General features: G+C 34.5%; 1 long non-coding RNA gene across 5 annotated transcripts in view; it reads left to right on the plus strand.

The window, feature by feature from the left end:
- LOC112911331 (uncharacterized) overlaps positions 1–13,242 on the plus strand; it is a 61,054-nt gene extending 47,812 nt beyond the window's left edge. For 4 of the 5 annotated variants that reach the window (XR_011995312.1, XR_011995311.1, XR_011995313.1 and 1 more), the window contains one exon: positions 6,919–13,242. This is a non-coding gene — a long non-coding RNA (uncharacterized lncRNA). The remainder of the gene's footprint in view (positions 1–6,918) is intronic. The other variant, XR_003233360.2, reaches the window with a different exon arrangement.
- Positions 13,243–14,501: the final 1,259 nt, after the last annotated feature.

The following is a 14,501-nucleotide window of genomic DNA, read 5'->3' on the forward strand; positions in this document are numbered from 1 at the left end:
TGAAACTAATGTAACCCTGATAATTATTCTTCAATTTAAAAAGAGAGATAAAAAATAAATAAATAAATAAATAAATAAATAAATAAATAAAATAAAAATAAAAATAAAAAGAGAGATCATTACTTAAGACTGATGATGCAAATCTTTACTGACATTGTTAAATAAAAAAATAAGCAAGTTAGAGAAACAGTATGTACAGTGCATTGACATAAAATTTCGAGTGTATATCCATGAAAAGAAAAATGTCAGGAAACAGGTTCACTAATAGTTTTTTGCCCTGAACTATGGAATTTAGAGTGATTTTCATTTCTTCTTTGAATTGTTTTTGTTTTGTTTTGGAGTTTTTACAAATACTTTGTATAACTTTTATAATTACTAACATTGTGAAATATTTAAATTTAGGGGAAAAGAGGTATGTCTATATAACATTATTTTATTTTATTTTATTTTTTATATAACATAATTTTAAAGTGGAACAGAAGGTAAATAATTATGGAAAAGGCCTTCATGTTGAGAAATTAGCAGGTCACCAAAGTCTGCAATCATTTTATTTATTTTTTCAAGATTTTATTTATTTATTCATGAGAGACACACAGAGAGAGGCAGAGACACAGGCAGAGGGAGAAGCAGGCTCCATGCAGGGAGCCCAACTCAGGTCTCGATTCCAGGACCCCGGGGTCACATTCTGAGCCAAAGGCAGATGCTCAATCACTGAGCCATCCAGGCGTCCTTCAAATATATATTTCAACTAAGGTTTCCATAACACCGATTCTCTTTCTCTCTCTGTCCCTCCCTCCTCTCACGTACTCTCTCTCTCTAAAATAAATATATCTTTAAAAATATATTTAGCATTTAACTGTAGGACTAAGAACTCTCTTTCAGTCTTCTTTTATGGTCCTTGGTAGTTTCAGAGTTTTCCTCAAACTAGCTCTACATATTTCTAAGTTTAATATTATTTACATAACTTAATATTTTGTTTTTTAATATTATAAATTATATCCTTACTTGTATTATATTTTCTAATTAATTACTGTTTATAAAGAAAACAATTTTGTAGGTTAATTTTGTTACTGGCTACCTTTCTAGACTCTTACTTTACATCATAATTTTTAGTGCTTTCTTGAAAATTCCCCATAATTATATTACCTACAAGAATGATAATTTCACCTATCTCTTTTTTATTTCAAGATATTGTGTTTTATTGTATTATCTAATGGCAATAGCTAACATGACAGTAGTGCTTTTGAATTTAATGGAACTTTTCTAGTACATAAATTCAAAACTGATCATGATGAAAAAACTTTCAGGGCATATTAATAGGTGTGTTGAGAAAAAAGTCTCAGATTTGTTAGTTGATCCATTAGAGTTAAATAAGTTTCTTTTATACAGTGTCTCAAAAGCTATGTGCTTTTTACATTTTATGAATTGTTAAGAAAGACATTTTTAATGAAGAAATTCCTAAGTTATTTGATATTTTCCAGAATTACTCATCTTGATGCACAGTTAAGCCCAACACAGACTTTTAGTTTTATGTATAAAATACATACCATGGGTGTGTGTATGACTTATAACCCATATAATCTTTTTAAAAAAATCAGAAATAAATAGTGAGTTTTACCAAATACTTCTTGGTAAATCACTGGGTAAAATATTTCCTCCCATGCTCATTATAACAATTGTCTAATAATAAATTGCCTAGGATTCTTGGAAAGAATCTTTGTGATCATGAATTTCTAAGACTTTCTATGTTTTCTTGGATTTTTTTTTAAGATTTTATTTATTTGACACACACACACACACACACACAGAGAGAGCACAAGCAGGGGGAGCAACAGGAAGAGGGGGAGGGAGAAGCAGGCTCCCCGCTGAGCAAGGAGCCCAATGTAGAGCTGGATCCCAGGACCCGGGATCATGACCTGAGCCAAAGGCAGATGCTTAACCGACTGAGTCACCCAGGAACCCCTGTTTTCCTGGATTCTAATTGCCAACATTTTGTTTAGGATACTTAACATGAATATAAGTGGGGGTGGACTGAAATTTTACTCTTTTTGTAGATTTTTAACAATATATATATATATTTTTACATTGTGGTTTTGTGCTCCTTTTTTGACACAAGAATTATTTAGAAAATATTTTGAAATTTCCATCTATTTGGCTATTCATTTTAATTTCCTAGTTTACTTCTAATTTTATTGTGCTATAATGAAATTGGTCTCCACTATTTCCATATGTTAGAATTTGTTGACATTTCCCTTCCTGCCTAATGTATAGATAATTTATATAAATGTCTCAAGAGTCTTTGAAAGATATATTCTCTTTTGAAATGGTATAAATACATATTTGTATTACTCAGAACCTGGTGTGTTTTTCTTTTTATATATATTTTTCCTCCTTTTTCTTGGTCAGTAAGTGCCTTAAAGTTCTTTTGGTGTATATCTCTGTTTCTCGTTATTTTTTATGTTCTTATTTTTCTTATATCCTCCAATTAGATTTTCTTCCACTCTTCTCTCTAAAAATAAATGGTAAGACCACAAACCCAGTTACTCAAACCAAAAATTAAAAGAGTTTCCTCATCCAATTCAATACTAAGTCTTATTAAGTCTACCTCCATACAAATTTCAAATCCATCCACTTCTCATCCTATTAACACTATTTTAGCCCAAGCCAGTTCTATCCTGCATGGATTACTGAAATCAACCCTCAAGTAATCTTCTGATTCCATTCCTGAATCTCACATGGAAGTCAGAATGAACTTCCCTGTTCCTCTGCTCAAAATCTCCCAACAGCTTTCCATCTAAATGCTGCTTGGAGTGAATTACACTTTGACTCAGCTCACAAAGTATATAGGTGTGGCCTGAGCCTTTCTCTCAGTGACTTATCCCAGCACCCACCACCCACGCTGGTCTTCTGTCTCGTCCTCAGGCAAGACAAGCTTACATATTAGAGTGCGTAACTATTCCCACTTTCCAGAATGTTTCTCTTCCTGTCCTGTGCATGGCAGTTTCCCTCTTGTTATTCATAACTTATCTGAAATTAGCAATGTCTCAAAAATCTCTGGATCTGATAGATACTTATTATTACATTACCCTATTTTACTTCTCTCTACAACACTCACTATTGATCATTTTATCTGGGAGTGTTTATTTATTAATATCTCTCTGCATTCCATTAGAAGCTTTTTTGAGAGCAGGAACGTTGACTCTCTTTTTAAATTGCCCATAACAGAAAAGTGTTGGCACGTGGTAGATAGTCAAAATGTGTGGGATGGATGAAAGAATTAATTCTGTATCAAAAGTGTAAGACAAATATACTTTGATACAGATTATAATGGTAATAAAATAAGTGTCCATTGTAATGCTTTCTGTCTTGAATTCAAGTTTGTCTGAATTTAATATGAGGACATCTGCCTCTGTACGTGATGGAATAACACATACATGGGGACCTGTCTTCCACATTGTTCACGTAGAAAACCATGCAAAAATGAAGCAATAGTTTTCAGACATTGAACAACAAACAACACAGGATAGTGATTTGTAAGAGAAGGAAAACAAGTGACTTTAGACTTATGAGTGCTCCAGCTTATAGCAAGTTTCTGGACTGTACCAGAAAGAAGACAAACTCCAAGCCCAGCAGTCTTGCTGAGGTGAAGAAACAGTTTACAGTTTATAAAAGCCAAGATGAATAAAATTTTCATGGCAGAGAACCAGGAAGGAGAAAGATGCACAGAAAGAGTCTGGGAGATTTGCTTAAGGGTCCCTTTAAGTTTTTGGCTCAGTGTTGATATGCACCTGTGTATAAGACAGCAGCCCAAGACTTAGGAAAGAGCCACTGGAAAGGAATAAGCAGAACAATCCCCAGAGCTCAAATGGGACCAAATATAGTTTGTGCTCCTAACTAGCCAAATGGAAAGGACTCAATACATAGAGCATTTGTCAGTCCTCATCATGAAAGCATTGCCGCAGTGGTGGGGCCAAATAAGTCCTAGACTAAAGGCTGTCCAGGACTTGCTCTAACAAACCTTAAAAGCAAGATTTGAAAGGATCCATTGTTTCCAAGTCATACTGAACCCCAGAAAAAAGCCCTCACCCCCCAAAAAGAGTGAGATTCAGCATAGGAGACAGAAAGGAAACAATATCCAGTACCCAGTCAAAACTTAATATGCATGCAAAGAGGCAAGAAAATATGCTCCATAATTAGGAGGGGGGAAAGTCAATAGAACACATCCTAAAATGACATAGATAATAAAATTAAATAAGAGCATTAAGACATATTTTTTAAAAAATTTTCCATGTGTTCAAGAGGGTAGAGAAAAACATGAACATGATGAGGGGAAGATGAAGGATGTAAAAATATACAAATCAAAATTTTAGAGATGAAAATGATTCTGTAATTCTAGATTAGATGTTGTGGAAGAAAGATGGAGGACCTTGCAGAAAAGGAGACAGAAACTACCGGGATGAAATGGAGAGGAAAAGAGACAACAAAAGTTAGAACGTCAGTGAACTGTGAATCAATATTATACAGTCTAACACATGCATGTTGTTAGTCCTGGGGGAAAAAGGGGAGAACAGAATAAAATATTTGATGAAATAATGGCCCAAAAAAGCTCCAAATTTGATGAAAATCACAAAGCCAAGAATCAAGAAGCTCAGTGGACCCCAGGAAGAAGAAACATGAAGAAAACTACGTCAAGGCACATCACAAGCAAGTTGTTGAATTGAGCGTTCTTCCTACTAGTTTCCTGTTTAATTTTCTTTGGGCCATTTTTTTTTTAATTTTCAAACTTTCTGAAATACTTATTTTCAGTATCTTCTTTGTGGATTGCACATCATTTTTAGTTCTTTGAATAAGAATCATTTTCTCTTAAAAGACTATTGCATTTGTAATTATTACTAAGCAGTTATATTTGGTTTTCCATCCTCCATCTTATTTTTGTTTCTTATTTTTGTTTTCTGTGGTTTGCTATATAATCTGTGGTTTGTTTTTCCATACCCCTGTGTGTCATTAACATCTTCAACTCTTACCCCAAATCCACACACATTATCCTACTCATCTGCAGGATACAGACTCTAGCATTTTCCATTAGTGGTTGCCTTTACTTAAAATTTAAATACATATCTCCATTTATAAACTTGAGAGTAATGATATATTTATTGGTTTTTACCATGAAAGATAAAAAAAAAATAAAGCAATTTTATTACCTTATACTCACCAGTATTCATTTGCTTAGTTCCTTAGCTTGACCATTTGTGAATTCTTTATTTTAATGCATTTTGTGTGTGTGTGTGTGTGTGTGTGTGTGTGTGTGTCTGTGGCTAGAATACACCTTCAAATTTTTTATTCAAAAAAATGAAAAACACCATTTTTAGACTAGAAACATATGGACTTTTTGAATTATTGTTTGAGTCTATTTTCCTAAACTTTGACATGTGAAAAACTTGATTAAGTATTTAATTCTTGGCTCAAATTTATACTCAATACTTGTTAACAACATTGTTCTACTGCTTTCTTTTATTTAAAAGTGCTAATGAGAAGTCCGATGTAAACGTATTTGTTTACCTGAATTATGAATAATCTTTTTAAATAACTGAAGATAAATAATTCACTAGGATAACCTCTCTCTCTTTTTCTACCTTGCTTTTGTCTGTGCCTCTGATTCATCTCTTTCTTTCTCTCTCTATTTCATGGGCAATGAGACTTTCTGAATTAAAGGACCATGTCATTTCATTAAAGTACTTATTTATTTTTTTAATTTACCATTTTAACCCATTCTTTTAAAAAAATATATTTATTTCTTCATGAGACACAGAGAGAGAGAGAGACATAGAGAGAGAAGCAGGCTCCATGCAGGGAATCTGATGTGGGACTCGATCCAGGAACTCCAGGATCACCCCCTGGGCCAAAGGCAGACGTTCAACAGATAAATCACTCAGGCATCCCTTATTTTTATTCTTTATTCTTTTTATTTCTTTGAATACTTTTTTCTGTTCTGTTTTTCAGGAAAGCAACTATCCATATATTGGATTCTAGTATCTTTTTTATACATATTTTTAAAGCTTTATTTGTTTATTTGAGAGAAAGAATGTAAGGGAGAGGGACAAAAGGAGGGGGATTGAAGCAGACTCCTCACTAAGCAGAGAGCCTGACATGGGGCTCAATCTCAGGACCCTGAGATCATGACCCAAACAGGTATCAAGAGTTGGATTCTTAACCAACTGAGCTACCTAGGTGTTCCAATTCTAGTATCTATTTTCCAATTCTCATTTAAAAAATTTTTCCTTAGAATTTTTAAAGTTAAGTTCTCAGTTTTGTTATTGATTTTATTTTTAGCTTACTAATTAGGTGTTCTGATTTAAAATGTATTCTCATATTTTGTAACAACATTGATTTTCTGCATTCTTTGTCAGTACTGTTATTTTTAGTGTATCAACCATTTTATATGAAAATTTTGGATTTTTTGTATTTAAAAATTTCATGTTTTCTTTTTTTTTTAAAGAGAAGTGGGAAGGGGCCAGAGAGAGAAGGAGAGAGAATCTTAAGCAGGTTCCATGCCTAGTGCAGAGCCCGACGCAAGGCTCAATCCCATGACCCTGATATCATGACATGAACAGAAATCAAGAGTCTGGTGCTTAACTCACTGGGCCACCCAGTGAGTTTAATTTTCTTGATAGTGCAAAACTCTTATTATCAAAACATGTCTCTGGCCATGGGGAATATCATATTGATTTTAGGCACTATATATTTATTTTCTGTGACAGATTTTCTGTCATACTTTGTCTCTCTGCCCTCAACAGTAGAACTTACCATTATTCTTATTGCTGTACTACTCTGGTCACTACTGCCATGACCATTACTTAGAGTACTCTGTCCACCACTACCACCAGAAGTTCATCCTTTCTCATTATTGCTCTTTTCTAGACTCTGTATCACTCAAAATACTATCAGGAAACAAAATCCAATTCAGAAGATTGAAGACATTTTCATGTAAGTAGACCTTACAGAGACCAACAACAGTGGAAAAATCTTACCACACCTTAGACCTGAAGAGGTAAGAGGAGAAAATAGGGTTACTAGAGAGCCACACTGGGGGGGGGGGGGACCAAAGGGAGAATACGCAGCAGAGTCATGTGCTGAACACCTTAAGTATATTATGTCTTTTAATTCCCACAGTGAGATAGGTGTTATTATTACCTGAATTTTATCTATAAGGACAAAAAGCATCATATAACTTGTTTAGAGACACAAAGGTAAAAAGTTGCCGATCTCTGCCCCTTAATCATATCTGATTTCAACATCCAGACTCTTAACCTTCTGCAATAATAATTTTTTTTTATCAAATCCTTATTGAGCCCTTTCTATCCCAGGTACTGCCAGAGGTATTGACCAAGAATAATGAACAGAACCAACATGATACTTTCTCCCGTACAAGTCCCTTACTGTTGACTGGGGACAGATCTCTATGTTCTGCTCTTTTCCCTAAAATAGAGTGAGAAACATCTCCTTGACTCCCTTCAGATTTTCCTCTTCATGAACAACATGGAGGTCTGAGTGCTGTTGGCATATTATCATTCATTTTCCTGAGAACCAAAGAAAGCAAGGTGGAGACTTAGGCAGGAGAGATTTCTCCTGCTATTTTTCTCAAAATCACTGGAACTCAGGCTGGTTGAGAGTCCATCTGGTACCACAATAGCACATACAGTGTTGCTGGGAAGTGGTTTGTTCCCTTGCTCCCGTGAATAAAAAAGGCCACCGGACTGGCACTTTATGCTTCTGATTTTAGGTCCTTGAGTATCTGGTCATTTGTTGTCTGATGTTTGTTTCACAACAGACCCGCTTCTAGATCTTAGCCCACCCGACTGAGGAGCTGCTTAGATTAGAGCTTAGAGCTTTTCTTCTCAATTCTGACTTAGCTGCCATGGAAGAATTGGCTCGAGACAAAATATTTTCTGTTCTTTTCCACAGTTTGTTCATGTGTATAGTCCATGCCTCCCTAGCTGGTGGATATTATTGGAGGCTTTCATATTTGTTTGCTTGTTTCTGCAACACCTTAATTTCTGCAACACTTGCAGAAATGGCACTTGCGGCACTGTGTTGAGAAGCTATACATTAGATTCAACTTGTGTCATGATAATAATTGTTGGGTTTGTAGCATGAGGTTAAGACTTTATAAGGTCAGTATAGATCATTTTTGTTGCTTCTTTCTTTCTTTCTTTCTTTCTTTCTTTCTTTCTTTCTTCTTTCTTTCTTTCTTTCTTTCTTTCTTTCTTTCTTTCTTTCTTTAGTTTTTTAGTTCTTTTGGTTAGCTTTACTGCTGTGAGGGAGGAGAACCCTTGTAAATGTGTCTTTTGCCTACAAATTTCCCATACATGTTTGAAAAAACACATATTTCAGAGAGAATTTGCTATAGAAAATAAAAGAAGTTCCTCTGTAGGTGATGAAATGATGATGAAAATAAGGGAGTTGGGTAAAAGAGTTATTTTAAAGTGACTTTAAATAACTTTAAAGTGACTCAGATCTTCTGTTTTTAAATTTGAAATGAAAATGGATGTGAAAACAGAAATCTCCTGCATATAGCTGCAAACATGGCCTTCACACAAACTGTAGTGGCGGCTTCAGTGAGAAATGGGATAAATAGAGAATGCTGGGGGAGGAGTAGAAACCTTGGGAGGAGGAGGAGGAGCTGGATTTAGCAGAGAAGATAGAAAGATAGCTGATGGAGTGCTGCGCAATAGTGTATTTCCTTTTATTGGGTTTAATATCAAGAAATCCTTTATCTCGGGTTACAGATTTTTCCTGCCATCACTGATGTTTCTTCATTCTTTACTTTGTATGTGCTTTATCTTTCCCAATTAACTTAGACACATTTCCATTATTAAGATAACATATAAATAAGGTAGCAATTCCAACTGGATATCCTTATCAGAGCAAACCTAGGTATTGTGCGATAAAACCTCCATCATGAAATGAATGTTAACAAATCATTTTCATAGGAAGTGTCCTTTTATTATACACAAATTTATGCTCAGTGATTAGCCCAGGCATCCGACTCATAAATTAAAAGGCATTTTCATGCCATTTTTCATTTGATGATAAGATACCTTTCATGCTGTTAATTCTCCTCTGGTAGCAATAGTTACAGCCAAGGTCCGCTGGTCACAGATGTACCCCCCCTCCTACTATCAGAACTCTATTCATTTATCCAACATACCTTAATTAAGTGTCTATAACATCATTTGCTATGTGCTAAAAACAATTCAAAAATAATATCCAAGAGTCTCTGTCTTTAAGGAGATTACTGTTCAAGGATTATTATTGGTCATTTTTAATTGCTTTCTTTTTATCAAAGTCTTTTGGTCCTCTAGAACCTATGTACCAATGTAGAAATAACTACCATTTTCAAATGGAAAAATCTAACTGATATATTCGAAGGGAAAAAGAAACGTGTATTTAGGAATAAAGGAAACTTAACCTGAACTCTTACCTTTCAAATTAAACATTTCTCTCAGAACTATACCTGGCTTTAATGGAGTCCACTTTGAAGAATATTGGCCTTGAGTCAGTATGCTTTTCGATGGTTGAGAATAACTTCCCAAAATTTTAACTATACAACAGTGATTATTAAGTGAGTCAATAATATAGACCCTCCTTTTGTTCAGCATGGTGCTAGATAAGAGAGAATCTTAAAAATAATTATGACATAATTTGAGAACCAGAGGTCATATATGAAATAAGTTTAAATACACTACACAATACTTGATAGTTTACAAAGCATAACCATGAACACTTACCTTATTTGATTTTATTACTATTCTGTTTTTGAACTGGCATAAATATAATAGAGCAGATAATCAGGACTGATATTGTGGGACAGATTAAAATATTACAGAGAACAAGGAAGGGAGAAACCAATGTGGACTGGAGTAGTAGGCAATGTACTGTTCTTTTTTTATCTTTTAAAAATCCATTACTTCATCTGGGTCCTGTAGATGCTCTTCAATACTGAGTTCTTTAACTCAGTTGTAGTATAGATTGGAATGAACAATTAAGAGCGAAGAAGACATTATTAAAGGCAGGTATATAGAAAACAAGAAATTCCCATAAAAACTGCCATTGAAAGGAATACAAAGATGAGGTGAATATGTGACACTTCTTTTAGAGCCATTTCCTCATTTTTACTAAACTCACTGTCCGGATTCCTTTGTGTACTGAACATGTTGTGGGCCAAGTCTAATTTTTCATGGATGTTGTGTTCTGGTCATGAATCCTGCCAGAAATTTGGGGAAATGTTGTTCAGATTAACCTGAACAACAATTATGTCCTCCGTGCACATGTTTAACTAAACCAGTGATCAGAAATGACACTTTGCTGCAAAATGGCAAAGTTGGATAGGATGAGCGAACATTCCCTTGGTTTCTTTAATCCTCTGTGGGCCAAACAAAATAACTAAATACACATGCATACACAGCTGAAGGGCTTTTAAATGCCTTTTAAATGTTTTTGTATTTTTGAAATGTTCCCAAGGCAGCTTGAACAAACCGTTACATTCAATGGCGATGAGGATGGGTATTAAAATGTGAGGTATCTGTGCTCATAACAGATCTCCCCCAAACCTCCCTTTTTCCTTTCTTTTTCTATCTCTACCTTCCTGTGCTGCATTGCGGGCCTCACGTGTGCTGGTCGCTGGTGAAGGTGAGAAGAGACCACCAAGGGGAAACGAGAAAGATAAAGGAAATCTTACCACTTCTCAGGTCTTGTGTATAGAAACACTTTCTACTTCTTCAGCCAAGGGGGCATATGGGTCAGTCTCTGCCCTCTTATTTGAACTTGATCCTGACAAGTGATTTAGACAAGACAGAAAATGGAGTTTATTTGAGCAGATGCATGTCGTTGTTAAATGCATATACACAATACCAGTACATTTAAAACTTAAAATTAGCATATAAACAGGGCACAGTAAGGTCTTATGGCACTCGCAAAACACAGAACCAACATAAAATAGCCAGAGAATAAATACAAGATTGTGCTGTGATTAACTGCTAAATTGTGAATTAAAAGCAATAAATAACCCATAATATTATATTTATTTTCTCTCCTATGTAAGTAATATTTTTAAAAAACATTTTTATTGGAATAACTATTCAACTCCCAGATTTATCACTATCTTCCAAAATGAAAACCATCCAAATTTCAACATACAGGATTCAGCTGCAACAGCTGTACCACTCAAAAAAAAAAAAAAAAAAAAAAAGAGCAAATACAAACCTTTTATGAACATATTTTGCTAAACAACATTTTTCTTCATTATTGGCTTTTGGTTGTTGTTTTGGCTGAATTTGAGTTGGACAATTGATGTTCAACATCTCAAAATTTCTAACCCCTTCCCAGAGTCTCTGACTGAAAACATAAAAAGTAGAAGGTATTCAAAATCAGTAAAATGTTACAAGCCAAGAAAACCTGAAGGGAAAATAAAACTGTTTATAAATCCAGAAAAGAAGGCAAAAGGCAATAGGGTATAGAGAAACCAACAAGACAAATTTGAAGTAGAAGAAAAAATAATAAAATATATCATGTTGCTACAGAAATAAAGATAAATAAAATAATTGGCATAAGGAAATCAAAAGGAAAAGGAGAAATTCTAGAAAAAGATATTCTATGCAACTCTTCCTTGAAGAAAGGAGAGAGAAGACATGAGTTTAAGCCTCCCCCATGGCTAGCTGGTTCTGCAACTTTAGCAGGTTATCAAGTCTCCCTGGGTTACACTTCCAGCTCTGTAAAATCAGTTTGCCTCAGAAGTGTAAGATCACTTCAGTTTCTCAAATCCCTTGAGAAAAGACATTTTTGCCTCTCTCTGTTTCTTCTTTTGCTATTGTTTACTACCAAAAACTTAAAAATAATGAACTTGCTACATTAGGCTGATCGAAACACCAAAGTACTAATTTAATACTGCCTATTTTGATGCATGAAAAGATGCTCAACGTCACTCATTATCAGAGTCAATATTACCATGAGGTATCACCTCAAAACTGCCAGAATGGCTAACATCAAAAATATAAGAAACAACAAGTGTTGGTGAGGATGTGGATGAAAAAGGAATCTTCATGAGCTGCTGGTGGGAAAACAAACTGGTGTAGCTACTACGGAAAACAGTGTGGAGTTTCCTCCAAAAAAATCAAAAAAAGAATTACTCTGTGATCCAGTAAGTCCACCTGGTATTTATTCAAAGAATACAAAAACGCTAATTTGAAAAGATATAAGTACCCCTATGTTGACTGCAGCATTATTCCCAATACTCAACCTATGGCAGCAACCCCAGTTTCCCATCCATAGATGAATGGATAAAGAAGAAGTGGTATTTGTACATAATAGAATATTACTCAGCCATAAAAAAGAATGAAATCTTACCATTTGCAGCAACATGGATGGATCTAGAAGATATAATGCTAAGTGAAATAAGTCAGAGAAAGGCAAATACCATATAATTTCACTTTGGTGTGGAACTTAAGAAGCAAAACGTGTGGAACTTAAGAAGCAAAGCACATGAAGAACAAAAGGGAGACAAATAAAAAAAAAAAAAATAGACTCTTAACTATAGTGGACAGACTGGTGGTTACCAGAGGGGAGGCAGGGGGAGGATGGGTGACATAGGTGATGGTGATTAAGAGTACATTTATCATGATGAGCACTGAGAAATGTATATAATTGCTGAGTCACTATATTATACACCTGAAACTAGTATATAACTGTATGTTAACTATACTGGAAAATTTTAAAACTCTAAATAAAAAAAAAGTACTGCCCATTTTCTGAGTTAAAATAGTTAACAAGTAGGGTGAGTAAATAAGTCTTGTTTTTTTCTAGGTCTAATTTCTCGTAAATATTCACAACTTCCCTGAAGGTGTATGGGGCACTGATACACTAAGAATGTCTGATTGGCATGGTATCCCAGAAATACTAAATATTTCCTTAATGCTCTCTGACTAAAATGAAGGCAAGTAAAGAGGGAGATTAATTTGTCTGTGGTAAATGAAGATCAAGTACAGAATGAGGGCTGTGCTTATATAAGCACAAAGGAAATTATCAGGGTATGTCTATGGCTTATAAATGTATTGCTTCTATTTTGTTTTTAAGTATTTTCATTTAGTGTTTCCATTTTGATGATAATTCATGACCAAAATGAGAAATCCCTACTAGAGTGCCTGTTACATGATAAGTGTTCAATAAATATTAGCTTATTATTATTAACTTGAAAGTGTGTTTGTATTTCACAGCTTTCTCATTTCAAGTAAAAAGATGATTTGGCAAAGACACATTCATGCATTAGTAGTAAAGGTAGAAACCATTGAAATAATAAGGAAACAAGATTAGAAAGAGGAAGGAGACGTGGATATATAAATTATTATTAAAAGGAATATTTTGCCGTGACTTGTTCTTCTCCAACTCTGTCAATAATTAATGTCTACACACACACACACACACACGCACGCACACACACACACACTTTAGAAATTCATGTCCACAGCAGAAAGGGATAATTTTAAAAATTCATGAATTAGAGTTTGATTTATCACAAAAGGAAATCTTTTTTAACACTACATTCTCTCTCAGAATATGTTTAAAAAAAAAGTTTGTTTTATGTTTTTGTTTGGAGGGGCATTTTCTACCCTTATTACATTCAGTAGAAAATGGCAGTGCTTCTTTGGAAACAAAAAGCAGGTGTCTGACAAGATCTAGCTTTAAAAATAATGACAGAGTACATGAAGCCCCTTCAATATCCAGAAGTTTTTGCCATCATGAGGGAGGAGTTGATACAGTGAGACACACAACTTAGGCGACCTTTCTTGCTCTGACTGGAAAAAGGGGATCATGAAGCTTAGGATGATTGAGAAAAATTAAGTGTCCTTATCTTTATTCATTTTTGGTCACAAAAAAAATGTGGAACCATGAAGGTAGGAAAACATGATTCAAAATCATTCCTTAATTAATAGAATAACAAAAAAAGTCCCTTCTGCCTTTAAAAGAGTTCCAATAAGGGAAGAACAACTAGAGCATTTCAGAGACAGGAGCACTGGGAAGGCATTCAGCATTATCTCACTGATGCGTCTAGTTTAGAGAAAGGGAGGCTATTCAACCCAAAAGTACTTAAAATATTAATACATCAAACCACCAGGCGACTGTAAACACATCAAGTACTAATGCTTTGCAATACTAAAAGCAAATGCATGAAAGAAAGATGGAGATCAATATTAAAGAAGAGTGAGTGAGCCCGAAGAAGGACTAATCAATGATTGACACAGTTGAGTGTGGTTATGAATAAAGAGCCACATAATACTCTCCTTGATATTTCTTTATATATTACTGTAAAGTTTATTCATTTGGTTCATAGTTGAGTCCTCTATATGGCAGGCGCTGTGTTCCTCCTCCAAATGGAGTTCAACTTTTGTTGATTAAAAAAAAGATCACAAACGAACAAAAATGAGTCATTAAAGTACTGAGTTATGGGG

This window comes from Vulpes vulpes, chromosome 11 (genome assembly GCF_048418805.1).
Source record: "Vulpes vulpes isolate BD-2025 chromosome 11, VulVul3, whole genome shotgun sequence".
In the NCBI taxonomy this organism is placed as follows: Eukaryota; Metazoa; Chordata; class Mammalia; order Carnivora; family Canidae; genus Vulpes; species Vulpes vulpes.